This window comes from Engystomops pustulosus, chromosome 9, assembly GCF_040894005.1.
Source record: "Engystomops pustulosus chromosome 9, aEngPut4.maternal, whole genome shotgun sequence".
Classification (NCBI taxonomy): domain Eukaryota; kingdom Metazoa; phylum Chordata; class Amphibia; order Anura; family Leptodactylidae; genus Engystomops; species Engystomops pustulosus.
The window spans coordinates 62,405,484-62,423,399 of NC_092419.1; the positions used below are offsets into that span (position 1 = coordinate 62,405,484).

The 17,916-nt window shown below is 45.1% G+C and overlaps 26 pseudogenes; all 26 read left to right on the top strand.

The window, feature by feature from the left end:
* Window positions 1-26: 26 nt before the first annotated feature.
* On the top strand, window positions 27-145 carry LOC140087467 (5S ribosomal RNA; annotated as a pseudogene).
* A 70-nt stretch (window positions 146-215) lies between these two features.
* Window positions 216-334, top strand: LOC140084699 (5S ribosomal RNA; annotated as a pseudogene).
* A 258-nt stretch (window positions 335-592) lies between these two features.
* On the top strand, window positions 593-711 carry LOC140097019 (5S ribosomal RNA; annotated as a pseudogene).
* Window positions 712-1,915: 1,204 nt separating this feature from the next.
* Window positions 1,916-2,034, top strand: LOC140078965 (5S ribosomal RNA; annotated as a pseudogene).
* Window positions 2,035-2,481: 447 nt separating this feature from the next.
* On the top strand, window positions 2,482-2,600 carry LOC140097020 (5S ribosomal RNA; annotated as a pseudogene).
* Window positions 2,601-3,048: 448 nt separating this feature from the next.
* On the top strand, window positions 3,049-3,167 carry LOC140098808 (5S ribosomal RNA; annotated as a pseudogene).
* Window positions 3,168-3,237: 70 nt separating this feature from the next.
* On the top strand, window positions 3,238-3,356 carry LOC140078966 (5S ribosomal RNA; annotated as a pseudogene).
* A 1,581-nt stretch (window positions 3,357-4,937) lies between these two features.
* Window positions 4,938-5,056, top strand: LOC140078386 (5S ribosomal RNA; annotated as a pseudogene).
* A 1,770-nt stretch (window positions 5,057-6,826) lies between these two features.
* Window positions 6,827-6,945, top strand: LOC140078387 (5S ribosomal RNA; annotated as a pseudogene).
* Window positions 6,946-7,392: 447 nt separating this feature from the next.
* On the top strand, window positions 7,393-7,511 carry LOC140097884 (5S ribosomal RNA; annotated as a pseudogene).
* Window positions 7,512-7,770: 259 nt separating this feature from the next.
* LOC140087468 (5S ribosomal RNA) lies at window positions 7,771-7,889 on the top strand (annotated as a pseudogene).
* A 70-nt stretch (window positions 7,890-7,959) lies between these two features.
* LOC140078967 (5S ribosomal RNA) lies at window positions 7,960-8,078 on the top strand (annotated as a pseudogene).
* Window positions 8,079-8,336: 258 nt separating this feature from the next.
* On the top strand, window positions 8,337-8,455 carry LOC140097022 (5S ribosomal RNA; annotated as a pseudogene).
* Window positions 8,456-9,659: 1,204 nt separating this feature from the next.
* On the top strand, window positions 9,660-9,778 carry LOC140078968 (5S ribosomal RNA; annotated as a pseudogene).
* Window positions 9,779-10,225: 447 nt separating this feature from the next.
* Window positions 10,226-10,344, top strand: LOC140094556 (5S ribosomal RNA; annotated as a pseudogene).
* A 259-nt stretch (window positions 10,345-10,603) lies between these two features.
* Window positions 10,604-10,722, top strand: LOC140098160 (5S ribosomal RNA; annotated as a pseudogene).
* Window positions 10,723-11,170: 448 nt separating this feature from the next.
* Window positions 11,171-11,289, top strand: LOC140078969 (5S ribosomal RNA; annotated as a pseudogene).
* Window positions 11,290-12,869: 1,580 nt separating this feature from the next.
* Window positions 12,870-12,988, top strand: LOC140094557 (5S ribosomal RNA; annotated as a pseudogene).
* Window positions 12,989-13,624: 636 nt separating this feature from the next.
* Window positions 13,625-13,743, top strand: LOC140091681 (5S ribosomal RNA; annotated as a pseudogene).
* A 447-nt stretch (window positions 13,744-14,190) lies between these two features.
* LOC140094558 (5S ribosomal RNA) lies at window positions 14,191-14,309 on the top strand (annotated as a pseudogene).
* A 448-nt stretch (window positions 14,310-14,757) lies between these two features.
* On the top strand, window positions 14,758-14,876 carry LOC140091682 (5S ribosomal RNA; annotated as a pseudogene).
* A 258-nt stretch (window positions 14,877-15,134) lies between these two features.
* Window positions 15,135-15,253, top strand: LOC140098809 (5S ribosomal RNA; annotated as a pseudogene).
* A 70-nt stretch (window positions 15,254-15,323) lies between these two features.
* Window positions 15,324-15,442, top strand: LOC140078970 (5S ribosomal RNA; annotated as a pseudogene).
* Window positions 15,443-16,078: 636 nt separating this feature from the next.
* Window positions 16,079-16,197, top strand: LOC140092698 (5S ribosomal RNA; annotated as a pseudogene).
* An 825-nt stretch (window positions 16,198-17,022) lies between these two features.
* On the top strand, window positions 17,023-17,141 carry LOC140078971 (5S ribosomal RNA; annotated as a pseudogene).
* A 258-nt stretch (window positions 17,142-17,399) lies between these two features.
* On the top strand, window positions 17,400-17,518 carry LOC140078973 (5S ribosomal RNA; annotated as a pseudogene).
* Window positions 17,519-17,916: the final 398 nt, after the last annotated feature.

A 17,916-nucleotide genomic window follows, 5' to 3' on the forward strand; every position in this document is an offset into this window, starting at 1 on the left:
AAGAAGGTTCAAATTGAACAGCTGCTGTCAACGGCCATTCTAAGCTAAATGTGCCTGCTCTCGTCAGATCGCAGCAGCAATGCAGCTTAAGGCTTGGCAAGTACCAGCATGGGAGACTGGCTGGGAATCCCAAGTTCCGTTGACCTTTTTGAACCTGAAAATTGTGTTAGTTTCTCTATGAGATAGTAAAAGAAGGTTCAAATTGAACAGCTGCTGTCAACGGCTATTCTAAGCTGAATGTGCCTGCTCTCGTCAGATCGCAGCAGCAATGCAGCTTAAGGCTTGGCAAGTACCAGCATGGGAGACTGGCTGGGAATCCCAAGTTCTGTTGACCTTTTTGAACCTGAAAATGTGTTAGTTTCTCTATGAGATAGTAAAAGAAGGTTCAAATTGAACAGCTGCTGTCAACGGCCATTCTAAGCTGAATGTGCGTGCGCTTGTCAGATCGCAGCAGCGATGCAGCTTAAGGCTTGGCAAGTACCAGCATGGGAGACTGGCTTGGAATCCCAAGTTCTGGTGACCTTTTTGAACCTGAAAATTGTGTTAGTTTCTCTATGAGATAGCAAAAGAAGGTTCAAATTGAACAGCTGCTGTCAATGGCCATTCTAAGCTGAATGTGCCAGCTCTCGTCAGATCGCAGCAGCAATGCAGCTTAAGGCTTGGCAAGTACCAGCATGGGAGACTGGCTGGGAATCCCAAGTTCCGTTGCCCTTTTTGAACCTGAAAATTGTGTTAGTTTCTCTATGAGATAGTAAAAGAAGGTTCAAATTGAGCAGCTGCTGTCAACGGCCATTCTAAGCTGAATGTGTGTGCTCTTGTGAGATCGCAGCAGCGATGCAGCTTAAGGCTTGGCAAGTACCAGCATGGGAGACTGGCTTGGAATCCCAAGTTCTGGTGACCTTTTTGAACCTGAAAATTGTGTTAGTTTCTCTATGAGATAGCAAAAGAAGGTTCAAATTGAACAGCTGCTGTCAACGGCCATTCTAAGCTGAATGTGCCTGCTCTTGTCAGATTGCAGCAGCAATGCAGCTTAAGGCTTGGCAAGTACCAGCATGGGAGACTGGCTTGGAATCCCAAGTTCTGGTGACCTTTTTGAACCTTAAAATTGTGTTAGATTCTATATAAGATAGTAGAAGAAGGTTCAAATTGAACAACTGCTGTCAATGGCCATTCTAAGCTGAATGTGCCTGCTCTTGCCAGATCGCAGCAGCAATGCAGCTTAAGGCTTGGCAAGTACCAGCATGGGAGACTGGCTGGGAATCCCAAGTTCTGTTGCCCTTTTTGAACCTGAAAATTGTGTTAGTTTCTCTATGAGATAGTAAAAGAACTTTCAAATTGAACAGCTGCTGTCAACGGCCATTCTAAGCTGAATGTGCCTGCTCTTGTCAGATTGCAGCAGCAATGCAGCTTAAGGCTTGGCAAGTACCAGCATAGGAGACTGGCTTGGAATCCCAAGTTCTGGTGACCTTTTTGAACCTGAAAATTGTGTTATTTTCTATATAAGATAGTAGAAGAAGGTTCAAATTGAACAACTGCTGTCAATGGCCATTCTAAGCTGAATGTGCCTGCTCTTGCCAGATCGCAGCAGCAATGCAGCTTAAGGCTTGGCAAGTACCAGCATGGGAGACTGGCTGGGAATCCCAAGTTCTGTTGCCCTTTTTGAACCTGAAAATTGTGTTAGTTTCTCTATGAGATAGTAAAAGAACTTTCAAATTGAACAGCTGCTGTCAACGGCCATTCTAAGCTGAATGTGCGTGCTCTTGTCAGATCGCAGCAGCGATGCAGCTTAAGGCTTGGCAAGTACCAGCATGGGAGACTGGCTTGGAATCCCAAGTTCCGTTGACCTTTTTGAACCTGAAAATTGTGTTAGTTTCTCTATGAGATAGTAAAAGAAGGTTCAAATTGAACAGCTGCTGTCAACGGCCATTCTAAGCTGAATGTGCCTGCTCTCGTCAGATCGCAGCAGCAATGCAGCTTAAGGCTTGGCAAGTACCAGCATGGGAGACTGGCTGGGAATCCCAAGTTCTGTTGACCTTTTTGAACCTGAAAATGTGTTAGTTTCTCTATGAGATAGTAAAAGAAGGTTCAAATTGAACAGCTGCTGTCAACGGCCATTCTAAGCTGAATGTGCGTGCTCTTGTCAGATCGCAGCAGCGATGCAGCTTAAGGCTTGGCAAGTACCAGCATGGGAGACTGGCTTGGAATCCCAAGTTCTGGTGACCTTTTTGAACCTGAAAATTGTGTTAGTTTCTCTATGAGATAGCAAAAGAAGGTTCAAATTGAACAGCTGCTGTCAACGGCCATTCTAAGCTGAATGTGCCTGCTCTTGTCAGATTGCAGCAGCAATGCAGCTTAAGGCTTGGCAAGTACCAGCATGGGAGACTGGCTTGGAATCCCAAGTTCTGGTGACCTTTTTGAACCTGAAAATTGTGTTAGTTTCTCTATGAGATAGCAAAAGAAGGTTCAAATTGAACAGCTGCTGTCAATGGCCATTCTAAGCTGAATGTGCCAGCTCTCGTCAGATCGCAGCAGCAATGCAGCTTAAGGCTTGGCAAGTACCAGCATGGGAGACTGGCTGGGAATCCCAAGTTCCGTTGCCCTTTTTGAACCTGAAAATTGTGTTAGTTTCTCTATGAGATAGTAAAAGAAGGTTCAAATTGAACAGCTGCTGTCAACGGCCATTCTAAGCTGAATGTGCGTGCTCTTGTGAGATCGCAGCAGCGATGCAGCTTAAGGCTTGGCAAGTACCAGCATGGGAGACTGGCTTGGAATCCCAAGTTCTGGTGACCTTTTTGAACCTGAAAATTGTGTTAGTTTCTCTATGAGATAGCAAAAGAAGGTTCAAATTGAACAGCTGCTGTCAACGGCCATTCTAAGCTGAATGTGCCTGCTCTTGTCAGATTGCAGCAGCAATGCAGCTTAAGGCTTGGCAAGTACCAGCATGGGAGACTGGCTTGGAATCCCAAGTTCTGGTGACCTTTTTCAACCTGAAAATTGTGTTAGTTTCTATATAGGATAGTAGAAGAAGGTTCAAATTGAACAACTGCTGTCAATGGCCATTCTAAGCTGAATGTGCCTGCTCTTGCCAGATCGCAGCAGCAATGCAGCTTAAGGCTTGGCAAGTACCAGCATGGGAGACTGGCTGGGAATCCCAAGTTCCGTTGACCTTTTTCAACTTGAAAATTGTGTTAGTTTCTCTATGAGATAGTAAAAGAAGGTTCAAATTGAACAGCTGCTGTCAACGGCCATTCTAAGCTGAATGTGCCTGCTCTCGTCAGATCGCAGCAGCAATGCAGCTTAAGGCTTGGCAAGTACCAGCATGGGAGACTGGCTGGGAATCCCAAGTTCTGTTGACCTTTTTGAACCTGAAAATGTGTTAGTTTCTCTATGAGATAGTAAAAGAAGGTTCAAATTGAACAGCTGCTGTCAACGGCCATTCTAAGCTGAATGTGCGTGCTCTTGTCAGATCGCAGCAGCGATGCAGCTTAAGGCTTGGCAAGTACCAGCATGGGAGACTGGCTTGGAATCCCAAGTTCTGGTGACCTTTTTGAACCTGAAAATCGTGTTATTTTCTATATAAGATAGTAGAAGAAGGTTCAAATTGAACAACTGCTGTCAATGGCCATTCTAAGCTGAATGTGCCTGCTCTTGCCAGATCGCAGCAGCAATGCAGCTTAAGGCTTGGCAAGTACCAGCATGGGAGACTGGCTTGGAATCCCAAGTTCTGTTGCCCTTTTTGAACCTGAAAATTGTGTTAGTTTCTCTATGAGATAGTAAAAGAACTTTCAAATTGAACAGCTGCTGTCAACGGCCATTCTAAGCTGAATGTGCGTGCGCTTGTCAGATCGCAGCAGCGATGCAGCTTAAGGCTTGGCAAGTACCAGCATGGGAGACTGGCTTGGAATCCCAAGTTCTGGTGACCTTTTTGAACCTGAAAATTGTGTTAGTTTCTCTATGAGATAGCAAAAGAAGGTTCAAATTGAACAGCTGCTGTCAATGGCCATTCTAAGCTGAATGTGCCTGCTCTTGTCAGATTGCAGCAGCAATGCAGCTTAAGGCTTGGCAAGTACCAGCATGGGAGACTGGCTTGGAATCCCAAGTTCTGGTGACCTTTTTGAACCTGAAAATTGTGTTAGTTTCTATATAAGATAGTAGAAGAAGGTTCAAATTGAACAACTGCTGTCAATGGCCATTCTAAGCTGAATGTGCCTGCTCTAGCCAGATCGCAGCAGCAATGCAGCTTAAGGCTTGGCAAGTACCAGCATGGGAGACTGGCTGGGAATCCCAAGTTCTGTTGCCCTTTTTGAACCTGAAAATTGTGTTAGTTTCTCTATGAGATAGTAAAAGAACTTTCAAATTGAACAGCTGCTGTCAACGGCCATTCTAAGCTGAATGTGCGTGCTCTTGTCAGATCGCAGCAGCGATGCAGCTTAAGGCTTGGCAAGTACCAGCATGGGAGACTGGCTGGGAATCCCAAGTTCCGTTGCCCTTTTTGAACCTGAAAATTGTGTTAGTTTCTCTATGAGATAGTAAAAGAAGGTTCAAATTGAACAGCTGCTGTCAACGGCCATTCTAAGCTGAATGTGCGTGCTCTTGTCAGATCACAGCAGCGATGCAGCTTAAGGCTTGGCAAGTACCAGCATGGGAGACTGGCTGGGAATCCCAAGTTCTGGTGACTTTTTTGAACCTGAAAATTGTGTTAGTTTCTCAATGAGATAGTAAAAGAAGGTTCAAATTGAACAGCTGCTGTCAACGGCCATTCTAAGCTGAATGTGCCTGCTCTTGTCAGATTGCAGCAGCAATGCAGCTTAAGGCTTGGCAAGTACCAGCATGGGAGACTGGCTTGGAATCCCAAGTTCTGGTGACCTTTTTGAACCTGAAAATTGTGTTATTTTCTATATAAGATAGTAGAAGAAGGTTCAAATTGAACAGCTGCTGTCAACGGCCATTCTAAGCTGAATGTGCCTGCTCTCGTCAGATCGCAGCAGCAATGCAGCTTAAGGCTTGGCAAGTACCAGCATGGGAGACTGGCTGGGAATTCCAAGTTCTGTTGACCTTTTTGAACCTGAAAATGTGTTAGTTTCTCCATGAGATAGTAAAAGAAGGTTCAAATTGAACAGCTGCTGTCAACGGCCATTCTAAGCTGAATGTGCGTGCTCTTGTCAGATCGCAGCAGCGATGCAGCTTAAGGCTTGGCAAGTACCAGCATGGGAGACTGGCTTGGAATCCCAAGTTCTGGTGACCTTTTTGAACCTGAAAATTGTGTTAGTTTCTCTATGAGATAGCAAAAGAAGGTTCAAATTGAACAGCTGCTGTCAACGGCCATTCTAAGCTGAATGTGCCTGCTCTTGTCAGATTGCAGCAGCAATGCAGCTTAAGGCTTGGCAAGTACCAGCATGGGAGACTGGCTTGGAATCCCAAGTTCTGGTGACCTTTTTGAACCTGAAAATTGTGTTAGTTTCTATATAAGATAGTAGAAGAAGGTTCAAATTGAACAACTGCTGTCAATGGCCATTCTAAGCTGAATGTGCCTGCTCTTGCCAGATCGCAGCAGCAATGCAGCTTAAGGCTTGGCAAGTACCAGCATGGGAGACTGGCTTGGAATCCCAAGTTCTGTTGCCCTTTTTGAACCTGAAAATTGTGTTAGTTTCTCTATGAGATAGTAAAAGAACTTTCAAATTGAACAGCTGCTGTCAACGGCCATTCTAAGCTGAATGTGCGTGCGCCTGTCAGATCGCAGCAGCGATGCAGCTTAAGGCTTGGCAAGTACCAGCATGGGAGACTGGCTTGGAATCCCAAGTTCTGGTGACCTTTTTGAACCTGAAAATTGTGTTAGTTTCTCTATGAGATAGCAAAAGAAGGTTCAAATTGAACAGCTGCTGTCAATGGCCATTCTAAGCTGAATGTGCCTGCTCTTGTCAGATTGCAGCAGCAATGCAGCTTAAGGCTTGGCAAGTACCAGCATGGGAGACTGGCTTGGAATCCCAAGTTCTGGTGACCTTTTTGAACCTGAAAATTGTGTTAGTTTCTATATAAGATAGTAGAAGAAGGTTCAAATTGAACAACTGCTGTCAATGGCCATTCTAAGCTGAATGTGCCTGCTCTAGCCAGATCGCAGCAGCAATGCAGCTTAAGGCTTGGCAAGTACCAGCATGGGAGACTGGCTGGGAATCCCAAGTTCTGTTGCCCTTTTTGAACCTGAAAATTGTGTTAGTTTCTCTATGAGATAGTAAAAGAACTTTCAAATTGAACAGCTGCTGTCAACGGCCATTCTAAGCTGAATGTGCGTGCTCTTGTCAGATCGCAGCAGCGATGCAGCTTAAGGCTTGGCAAGTACCAGCATGGGAGACTGGCTGGGAATCCCAAGTTCCGTTGCCCTTTTTGAACCTGAAAATTGTGTTAGTTTCTCTATGAGATAGTAAAAGAAGGTTCAAATTGAACAGCTGCTGTCAACGGCCATTCTAAGCTGAATGTGCGTGCTCTTGTCAGATCACAGCAGCGATGCAGCTTAAGGCTTGGCAAGTACCAGCATGGGAGACTGGCTGGGAATCCCAAGTTCTGGTGACTTTTTTGAACCTGAAAATTGTGTTAGTTTCTCTATGAGATAGTAAAAGAAGGTTCAAATTGAACAGCTGCTGTCAACGGCCATTCTAAGCTGAATGTGCCTGCTCTTGTCAGATTGCAGCAGCAATGCAGCTTAAGGCTTGGCAAGTACCAGCATGGGAGACTGGCTTGGAATCCCAAGTTCTGGTGACCTTTTTGAACCTGAAAATTGTGTTATTTTCTATATAAGATAGTAGAAGAAGGTTCAAATTGAACAGCTGCTGTCAACGGCCATTCTAAGCTGAATGTGCCTGCTCTCGTCAGATCGCAGCAGCAATGCAGCTTAAGGCTTGGCAAGTACCAGCATGGGAGACTGGCTGGGAATTCCAAGTTCTGTTGACCTTTTTGAACCTGAAAATGTGTTAGTTTCTCCATGAGATAGTAAAAGAAGGTTCAAATTGAACAGCTGCTGTCAACGGCCATTCTAAGCTGAATGTGCGTGCTCTTGTCAGATCGCAGCAGCGATGCAGCTTAAGGCTTGGCAAGTACCAGCATGGGAGACTGGCTTGGAATCCCAAGTTCTGGTGACCTTTTTGAACCTGAAAATTGTGTTAGTTTCTCTATGAGATAGCAAAAGAAGGTTCAAATTGAACAGCTGCTGTCAACGGCCATTCTAAGCTGAATGTGCCTGCTCTTGTCAGATTGCAGCAGCAATGCAGCTTAAGGCTTGGCAAGTACCAGCATGGGAGACTGGCTTGGAATCCCAAGTTCTGGTGACCTTTTTGAACCTGAAAATTGTGTTAGTTTCTATATAAGATAGTAGAAGAAGGTTCAAATTGAACAATTGCTGTCAACGGCCATTCTAAGCTGAATGTGCCTGCTCTCGCCAGATCGCAGCAGCAATGCAGCTTAAGGCTTGGCAAGTACCAGCATGGGATACTGGCTGGGAATCCCAAGTTCCGTTGCCCTTTTTGAACCTGAAAATTGTGTTAGTTTCTCTATGAGATAGTAATAGAAGGTTCAAACTGAACAGCTGCTGTCAACGGCCATTCTAAGCTGAATGTGCGTGCTCTTGTCAGATCACAGCAGCGATGCAGCTTAAGGCTTGGCAAGTACCAGCATGGGAGACTGGCTGGGAATCCCAAGTTCTGGTGACTTTTTTGAACCTGAAAATTGTGTTAGTTTCTCAATGAGATAGTAAAAGAAGGTTCAAATTGAACAGCTGCTGTCAACGGCCATTCTAAGCTAAATGTGCCTGCTCTCGTCAGATCGCAGCAGCAATGCAGCTTAAGGCTTGGCAAGTACCAGCATGGGAGACTGGCTGGGAATCCCAAGTTCCGTTGACCTTTTTGAACCTGAAAATTGTGTTAGTTTCTCTATGAGATAGTAAAAGAACTTTCAAATTGAACAGCTGCTGTCAACGGCCATTCTAAGCTGAATGTGCCTGCTCTCGTCAGATCGCAGCAGCAATGCAGCTTAAGGCTTGGCAAGTACCAGCATGGGAGACTGGCTGGGAATCCCAAGTTCTGTTGACCTTTTTGAACCTGAAAATGTGTTAGTTTCTCTATGAGATAGTAAAAGAAGGTTCAAATTGAACAGCTGCTGTCAACGGCCATTCTAAGCTGAATGTGCGTGCGCTTGTCAGATCGCAGCAGCGATGCAGCTTAAGGCTTGGCAAGTACCAGCATGGGAGACTGGCTTGGAATCCCAAGTTCTGGTGACCTTTTTGAACCTGAAAATTGTGTTAGTTTCTCTATGAGATAGCAAAAGAAGGTTCAAATTGAACAGCTGCTGTCAATGGCCATTCTAAGCTGAATGTGCCAGCTCTCGTCAGATCGCAGCAGCAATGCAGCTTAAGGCTTGGCAAGTACCAGCATGGGAGACTGGCTGGGAATCCCAAGTTCCGTTGCCCTTTTTGAACCTGAAAATTGTGTTAGTTTCTCTATGAGATAGTAAAAGAAGGTTCAAATTGAACAGCTGCTGTCAACGGCCATTCTAAGCTGAATGTGCGTGCTCTTGTGAGATCGCAGCAGCGATGCAGCTTAAGGCTTGGCAAGTACCAGCATGGGAGACTGGCTTGGAATCCCAAGTTCTGGTGACCTTTTTGAACCTGAAAATTGTGTTAGTTTCTCTATGAGATAGCAAAATAAGGTTCAAATTGAACAGCTGCTGTCAACGGCCATTCTAAGCTGAATGTGCCTGCTCTTGTCAGATTGCAGCAGCAATGCAGCTTAAGGCTTGGCAAGTACCAGCATGGGAGACTGGCTTGGAATCCCAAGTTCTGGTGACCTTTTTGAACCTTAAAATTGTGTTAGATTCTATATAAGATAGTAGAAGAAGGTTCAAATTGAACAACTGCTGTCAATGGCCATTCTAAGCTGAATGTGCCTGCTCTTGCCAGATCGCAGCAGCAATGCAGCTTAAGGCTTGGCAAGTACCAGCATGGGAGACTGGCTGGGAATCCCAAGTTCTGTTGCCCTTTTTGAACCTGAAAATTGTGTTAGTTTCTCTATGAGATAGTAAAAGAACTTTCAAATTGAACAGCTGCTGTCAACGGCCATTCTAAGCTGAATGTGCCTGCTCTTGTCAGATTGCAGCAGCAATGCAGCTTAAGGCTTGGCAAGTACCAGCATGGGAGACTGGCTTGGAATCCCAAGTTCTGGTGACCTTTTTGAACCTGAAAATTGTGTTATTTTCTATATAAGATAGTAGAAGAAGGTTCAAATTGAACAACTGCTGTCAATGGCCATTCTAAGCTGAATGTGCCTGCTCTTGCCAGATCGCAGCAGCATTGCAGCTTAAGGCTTGGCAAGTACCAGCATGGGAGACTGGCTGGGAATCCCAAGTTCTGTTGCCCTTTTTGAACCTGAAAATTGTGTTAGTTTCTCTATGAGATAGTAAAAGAACTTTCAAATTGAACAGCTGCTGTCAACGGCCATTCTAAGCTGAATGTGCGTGCTCTTGTCAGATCGCAGCAGTGATGCAGCTTAAGGCTTGGCAAGTACCAGCATGGGAGACTGGCTTGGAATCCCAAGTTCCGTTAACCTTTTTGAACCTGAAAATTGTGTTAGTTTCTCTATGAGATAGTAAAAGAAGGTTCAAATTGAACAGCTGCTGTCAACGGCCATTCTAAGCTGAATGTGCCTGCTCTCGTCAGATCGCAGCAGCAATGCAGCTTAAGGCTTGGCAAGTACCAGCATGGGAGACTGGCTGGGAATCCCAAGTTCTGTTGACCTTTTTGAACCTGAAAATGTGTTAGTTTCTCTATGAGATAGTAAAAGAAGGTTCAAATTGAACAGCTGCTGTCAACGGCCATTCTAAGCTGAATGTGCGTGCTCTTGTCAGATCGCAGCAGCGATGCAGCTTAAGGCTTGGCAAGTACCAGCATGGGAGACTGGCTTGGAATCCCAAGTTCTGGTGACCTTTTTGAACCTGAAAATTGTGTTAGTTTCTCTATGAGATAGCAAAAGAAGGTTCAAATTGAACAGCTGCTGTCAACGGCCATTCTAAGCTGAATGTGCCTGCTCTTGTCAGATTGCAGCAGCAATGCAGCTTAAGGCTTGGCAAGTACCAGCATGGGAGACTGGCTTGGAATCCCAAGTTCTGGTGACCTTTTTGAACCTGAAAATTGTGTTAGTTTCTATATAAGATAGTAGAAGAAGGTTCAAATTGAACAACTGCTGTCAACGGCCATTCTAAGCTGAATGTGCCTGCTCTCGCCAGATCGCAGCAGCAATGCAGCTTAAGGCTTGGCAAGTACCAGCATGGGAGACTGGCTGGGAATCCCAAGTTCCGTTGCCCTTTTTGAACCTGAAAATTGTGTTAGTTTCTCTATGAGATAGTAATAGAAGGTTCAAACTGAACAGCTGCTGTCAACGGCCATTCTAAGCTGAATGTGCGTGCTCTTGTCAGATCACAGCAGCGATGCAGCTTAAGGCTTGGCAAGTACCAGCATGGGAGACTGGCTGGGAATCCCAAGTTCTGGTGACTTTTTTGAACCTGAAAATTGTGTTAGTTTCTCAATGAGATAGTAAAAGAAGGTTCAAATTGAACAGCTGCTGTCAACGGCCATTCTAAGCTGAATGTGCCAGCTCTCGTCAGATCGCAGCAGCAATGCAGCTTAAGGCTTGGCAAGTACCAGCATGGGAGACTGGCTGGGAATACCAAGTTCTGGTGACCTTTTTGAACCTGAAAATTGTGTTAGTTTCTCTATGAGATAGCAAAAGAAGGTTCAAATTGAACAGCTGCTGTCAACGGCCATTCTAAGCTGAATGTGCCTGCTCTTGTCAGATTGCAGCAGCAATGCAGCTTAAGGCTTGGCAAGTACCAGCATGGGAGACTGGCTTGGAATCCCAAGTTCTGGTGACCTTTTTGAACCTGAAAATTGTGTTAGTTTCTATATAAGATAGTAGAAGAAGGTTCAAATTGAACAACTGCTGTCAATGGCCATTCTAAGCTGAATGTGCCTGCTCTTGCCAGATCGCAGCAGCAATGCAGCTTAAGGCTTGGCAAGTACCATCATGGGAGACTGGCTGGGAATCCCAAGTTCCGTTGACCTTTTTCAACCTGAAAATTGTGTTAGTTTCTCTATGAGATAGTAAAAGAAGGTTCAAATTGAACAGCTGCTGTCAACGGCCATTCTAAGCTGAATGTGCCTGCTCTCGTCAGATCGCAGCAGCAATGCAGCTTAAGGCTTGGCAAGTACCAGCATGGGAGACTGGCTGGGAATCCCAAGTTCTGTTGACCTTTTTGAACCTGAAAATGTGTTAGTTTCTCTATGAGATAGTAAAAGAAGGTTCAAATTGAACAGCTGCTGTCAACGGCCATTCTAAGCTGAATGTGCGTGCTCTTGTCAGATCGCAGCAGCGATGCAGCTTAAGGCTTGGCAAGTACCAGCATGGGAGACTGGCTTGGAATCCCAAGTTCTGGTGACCTTTTTTAACCTGAAAATCGTGTTATTTTCTATATAAGATAGTAGAAGAAGGTTCAAATTGAACAACTGCTGTCAATGGCCATTCTAAGCTGAATGTGCCTGCTCTTGCCAGATCGCAGCAGCAATGCAGCTTAAGGCTTGGCAAGTACCAGCATGGGAGACTGGCTTGGAATCCCAAGTTCTGTTGCCCTTTTTGAACCTGAAAATTGTGTTAGTTTCTCTATGAGATAGTAAAAGAACTTTCAAATTGAACAGCTGCTGTCAACGGCCATTCTAAGCTGAATGTGCATGCTCTTGTCAGATCGCAGCAGCGATGCAGCTTAAGGCTTGGCAAGTACCAGCATGGGAGACTGGCTTGGAATCCCAAGTTCTGGTGACCTTTTTGAACCTGAAAATTGTGTTAGTTTCTATATGAGATAGTAGAAGAAGGTTCAAATTGAACAACTGCTGTCAATGGCCATTCTAAGCTGAATGTGCCTGTTCTTGTCAGATCGCAGCAGCAATGCAGCTTAAGGCTTGGCAAGTACAAGCATGGGAGACTGGCTGGGAATCCCAAGTTCCGTTGACCTTTTTGAACCTGAAAATGTGTTAGTTTCTCTATGAGATAGTAAAAGAAGGTTCAAATTGAACAGCTGCTATCAACGGCCATTCTAAGCTGAATGTGCGTGCGCTTGTCAGATCGCAGCAGCGATGCAGCTTAAGGCTTGGCAAGTACCAGCATGGGAGACTGGTTTGGAATCCCAAGTTCTGGTGACCTTTTTGAACCTGAAAATTGTGTTAGTTTCTCTATGAGATAGCAAAAGAAGGTTCAAATTGAACAGCTGCTGTCAACGGCCATTCTAAGCTGAATGTGCCTGCTCTTGTCAGATTGCAGCAGCAATGCAGCTTAAGGCTTGGCAAGTACCAGCATGGGAGACTGGCTTGGAATCCCAAGTTCTGGTGACCTTTTTGAACCTTAAAATTGTGTTAGTTTCTATATAAGATAGTAGAAGAAGGTTCAAATTGAACAACTGCTGTCAATAGCCATTCTAAGCTGAATGTGCCTGCTCTTGCCAGATCGCAGCAGCAATGCAGCTTAAGGCTTGGCAAGTACCAGCATGGGAGACTGGCTTGGAATCCCAAGTTCTGGTGACCTTTTTGAACCTGAAAATTGTGTTAGTTTCTCTATGAGATAGCAAAAGAAGGTTCAAATTGAACAGCTGCTGTCAACGGCCATTCTAAGCTGAATGTGCCTGCTCTTGTCAGATTGCAGCAGCAATGCAGCTTAAGGCTTGGCAAGTACCAGCATGGGAGACTGGCTTGGAATCCCAAGTTCTGGTGACCTTTTTGAACCTGAAAATTGTGTTAGTTTCTATATAAGATAGTAGAAGAAGGTTCAAATTGAACAACTGCTGTCAACGGCCATTCTAAGCTGAATGTGCCTGCTCTCGCCAGATCGCAGCAGCAATGCAGCTTAAGGCTTGGCAAGTACCAGCATGGGAGACTGGCTGGGAATCCCAAGTTCCGTTGCCCTTTTTGAACCTGAAAATTGTGTTAGTTTCTCTATGAGATAGTAAAAGAAGGTTCAAATTGAACAGCTGCTGTCAACGGCCATTCTAAGCTGAATGTGCGTGCTCTTGTCATATCACAGCAGCGATGCAGCTTAAGGCTTGGCAAGTACCAGCATGGGAGACTGGCTGGGAATCGCAAGTTCTGGTGACTTTTTTGAACCTGAAAATTGTGTTAGTTTCTCTATGAGATAGTAAAAGAAGGTTCAAATTGAACAGCTGCTGTCAACGGCCATTCTAAGCTGAATGTGCCTGCTCTTGTCAGATTGCAGCAGCAATGCAGCTTAAGGCTTGGCAAGTACCAGCATGGGAGACTGGCTTGGAATCCCAAGTTCTGGTGACCTTTTTGAACCTTAAAATTGTGTTAGTTTCTATATAAGATAGTAGAAGAAGGTTCAAATTGAACAACTGCTGTCAATGGCCATTCTAAGCTGAATGTGCCTGCTCTTGCCAGATCGCAGCAGCAATGCAGCTTAAGGCTTGGCAAGTACCAGCATGGGAGACTGGCTTGGAATCCCAAGTTCCGTTGACCTTTTTGAACCTGAAAATGTGTTAGTTTCTCTATGAGATAGTAAAAAAAGGTTCAAATTGAACAGCTGCTGTCAACGGCCATTCTAAGCTGAATGTGCCTGCTCTCGTCAGATCGCAGCAGCAATGCAGCTTAAGGCTTGGCAAGTACCAGCATGGGAGACTGGCTGGGAATCCCAAGTTATGTTGACCTTTTTGAACCTGAAAATGTGTTAGTTTCTCTATGAGATAGTAAAAGAAGGTTCAAATTGAACAGCTGCTGTCAACGGCCATTCTAAGCTGAATGTGCGTGCTCTTGTCAGATCGCAGCAGCGATGCAGCTTAAGGCTTGGCAAGTACCAGCATGGGAGACTGGCTTGGAATCCCAAGTTCTGGTGACCTTTTTGAACCTGAAAATTGTGTTAGTTTCTCTATGAGATAGCAAAAGAAGGTTCAAATTGAACAGCTGCTGTCAACGGCCATTCTAAGCTGAATGTGCCTGCTCTTGTCAGATTGCAGCAGCAATGCAGCTTAAGGCTTGGCAAGTACCAGCATGGGAGACTGGCTTGGAATCCCAAGTTCTGGTGACCTTTTTGAACCTGAAAATTGTGTTCGTTTCTATATAAGATAGTAGAAGAAGGTTCAAATTGAACAACTGCTGTCAACGGCCATTCTAAGCTGAATGTGCCTGCTCTCGCCAGATCGCAGCAGCAATGCAGCTTAAGGCTTGGCAAGTACCAGCATGGGAGACTGGCTGGGAATCCCAAGTTCCGTTGCCCTTTTTGAACCTGAAAATTGTGTTAGTTTCTCTATGAGATAGTAATAGAAGGTTCAAACTGAACAGCTGCTGTCAACGGCCATTCTAAGCTGAATGTGCGTGCTCTTGTCAGATCACAGCAGCGATGCAGCTTAAGGCTTGGCAAGTACCAGCATGGGAGACTGGCTGGGAATCCCAAGTTCTGGTGACTTTTTTGAACCTGAAAATTGTGTTAGTTTCTCAATGAGATAGTAAAAGAAGGTTCAAATTGAACAGCTGCTGTCAACGGCCATTCTAAGCTGAATGTGCCTGCTCTCGTCAGATCGCAGCAGCAATGCAGCTTAATTCTTGGCAAGTACCAGCATGGGAGACTGGCTGGGAATCCCAAGTTCCGTTGACCTTTTTGAACCTGAAAATTGTGTTAGTTTCTCTATGAGATAGTAAAAGAAGGTTCAAATTGAACAGCTGCTGTCAACGGCCATTCTAAGCTGAATGTGCCTGCTCTCGTCAGATCGCAGCAGCAATGCAGCTTAAGGCTTGGCAAGTACCAGCATGGGAGACTGGCTGGGAATCCCAAGTTATGTTGACCTTTTTGAACCTGAAAATGTGTTAGTTTCTCTATGAGATAGTAAAAGAAGGTTCAAATTGAACAACTGCTGTCAACGGCCATTCTAAGCTGAATGTGCGTGCGCTTGTCAGATCGCAGCAGCGATGCAGCTTAAGGCTTGGCAAGTACCAGCATGGGAGACTGGCTTGGAATCCCAAGTTCTGGTGACCTTTTTGAACCTGAAAATTGTGTTAGTTTCTATATAAGATAGTAGAAGAAGGTTCAAATTGAACAACTGCTGTCAATGGCCATTCTAAGCTGAATGTGCCTGCTCTTGCCAGATCGCAGCAGCAATGCAGCTTAAGGCTTGGCAAGTACCAGCATGGGAGACTGGCTGGGAATCCCAAGTTCCGTTGACCTTTTTCAACCTGAAAATTGTGTTAGTTTCTCTATGAGATAGTAAAAGAAGGTTCAAATTGAACAGCTGCTGTCAACGGCCATTCTAAGCTGAATGTGCCTGCTCTCGTCAGATCGCAGCAGCAATGCAGCTTAAGGCTTGGCAAGTACCAGCATGGGAGACTGGCTGGGAATCCCAAGTTCTGTTGACCTTTTTGAACCTGAAAATGTGTTAGTTTCTCTATGAGATAGTAAAAGGAGGTTCAAATTGAACAGCTGCTGTCAACGGCCATTCTAAGCTGAATGTGCGTGCTCTTGTCAGATCGCAGCAGCGATGCAGCTTAAGGCTTGGCAAGTACCAGCATGGGAGACTGGCTTGGAATCCCAAGTTCTGGTGACCTTTTTGAACCTGAAAATCGTGTTATTTTCTATATAAGATAGTAGAAGAAGGTTCAAATTGAACAACTGCTGTCAATGGCCATTCTAAGCTGAATGTGCCTGCTCTTGCCAGATCGCAGCAGCAATGCAGCTTAAGGCTTGGCAAGTACCAGCATGGGAGATTGGCTGGGAATCCCAAGTTCTGTTGCCCTTTTTGAACCTGAAAATTGTGTTAGTTTCTCTATGAGATAGTAAAAGAACTTTCAAATTGAACAGCTGCTGTCAACGGCCATTCTAAGCTGAATGTGCATGCTCTTGTCAGATCGCAGCAGCGATGCAGCTTAAGGCTTGGCAAGTACCAGCATGGGAGACTGGCTTGGAACCCCAAGTTCTGGTGACCTTTTTGAACCTGAAAATTGTGTTAGTTTCTATATGAGATAGTAGAAGAAGGTTCAAATTGAACAACTGCTGTCAATGGCCATTCTAAGCTGAATGTGCCTGCTCTTGTCAGATCGCAGCAGCAATGCAGCTTAAGGCTTGGCAAGTACCAGCATGGGAGACTGGCTGGGAATCCCAAGTTCCGTTGACCTTTTTGAACCTGAAAATGTGTTAGTTTCTCTATGAGATAGTAAAAGAAGGTTCAAATTGAACAGCTGCTGTCAACGGCCATTCTAAGCTGAATGTGCGTGCGCTTGTCAGATCGCAGCAGCGATGCAGCTTAAGGCTTGGCAAGTACCAGCATGGGAGACTGGCTTGGAATCCCAAGTTCTGGTGACCCTTTTGAACCTGAAAATTGTGTTAGTTTCTCTATGAGATAGCAAAAGAAGGTTCAAATTGAACAGCTGCTGTCAATGGCCATTCTAAGCTGAATGTGCCTGCTCTTGTCAGATTGCAGCAGCAATGCAGCTTAAGGCTTGGCAAGTACCAGCATGGGAGACTGGCTTGGAATCCCAAGTTCTGGTGACCTTTTTGAACCTGAAAATTGTGTTAGTTTCTATATAAGATAGTAGAAGAAGGTTCAAATTGAACAACTGCTGTCAATGGCCATTCTAAGCTGAATGTGCCTGCTCTAGCCAGATCGCAGCAGCAATGCAGCTTAAGGCTTGGCAAGTACCAGCATGGGAGACTGGCTGGGAATCCCAAGTTCTGTTGCCCTTTTTGAACCTGAAAATTGTGTTAGTTTCTCTATGAGATAGCAAAAGAACTTTCAAATTGAACAGCTGCTGTCAACGGCCATTCTAAGCTGAATGTGCGTGCTCTTGTCAGATCGCAGCAGCGATGCAGCTTAAGGCTTGGCAAGTACCAGCATGGGAGACTGGCTTGGAATCCCAAGTTCCGTTGACCTTTTTGAACCTGAAAATTGTGTTAGTTTCTCTATGAGATAGTAAAAGAAGGTTCAAATTGAACAGCTGCTGTCAACGGCCATTCTAAGCTGAATGTGCCTGCTCTCGTCAGATCGCAGCAGCAATGCAGCTTAAGGCTTGGCAAGTACCAGCATGGGAGACTGGCTGGGAATCCCAAGTTCTGTTGACCTTTTTGAACCTGAAAATGTGTTAGTTTCTCTATGAGATAGTAGTAGAAGGTTCAAACTGAACAGCTGCTGTCAACGGCCATTCTAAGCTGAATGTGCGTGCTCTTGTCAGATCACAGCAGCGATGCAGCTTAAGGCTTGGCAAGTACCAGCATGGGAGACTGGCTGGGAATCCCAAGTTCTGGTGACTTTTTTGAACCTGAAAATTGTGTTAGTTTCTCAATGAGATAGTAAAAGAAGGTTCAAATTGAACAGCTGCTGTCAACGGCCATTCTAAGCTGAATGTGCCTGCTCTCGTCAGATCGCAGCAGCAATGCAGCTTAAGGCTTGGCAAGTACCAGCATGGGAGACTGGCTGGGAATCCCAAGTTCTGTTGACCTTTTTGAATCTGAAAATGTGTTAGTTTCTCTATGAGATAGTAAAAGAAGGTTCAAATTGAACAGCTGCTGTCAACGGCCATTCTAAGCTGAATGTGCGTGCTCTTGTCAGATCGCAGCAGCGATGCAGCTTAAGGCTTGGCAAGTACCAGCATGGGAGACTGGCTTGGAATCCCAAGTTCTGGTGACCTTTTTGAACCTGAAAATTGTGTTAGTTTCTCTATGAGATAGCAAAAGAAGGTTCAAATTTAACAGCTGCTGTCAACGGCCATTCTAAGCTGAATGTGCCTGCTCTTGTCAGATTGCAGCAGCAATGCAGCTTAAGGCTTGGCAAGTACCAGCATGGGAGACTGGCTTGGAATCCCAAGTTCTGGTGACCTTTTTGAACCTGAAAATTGTG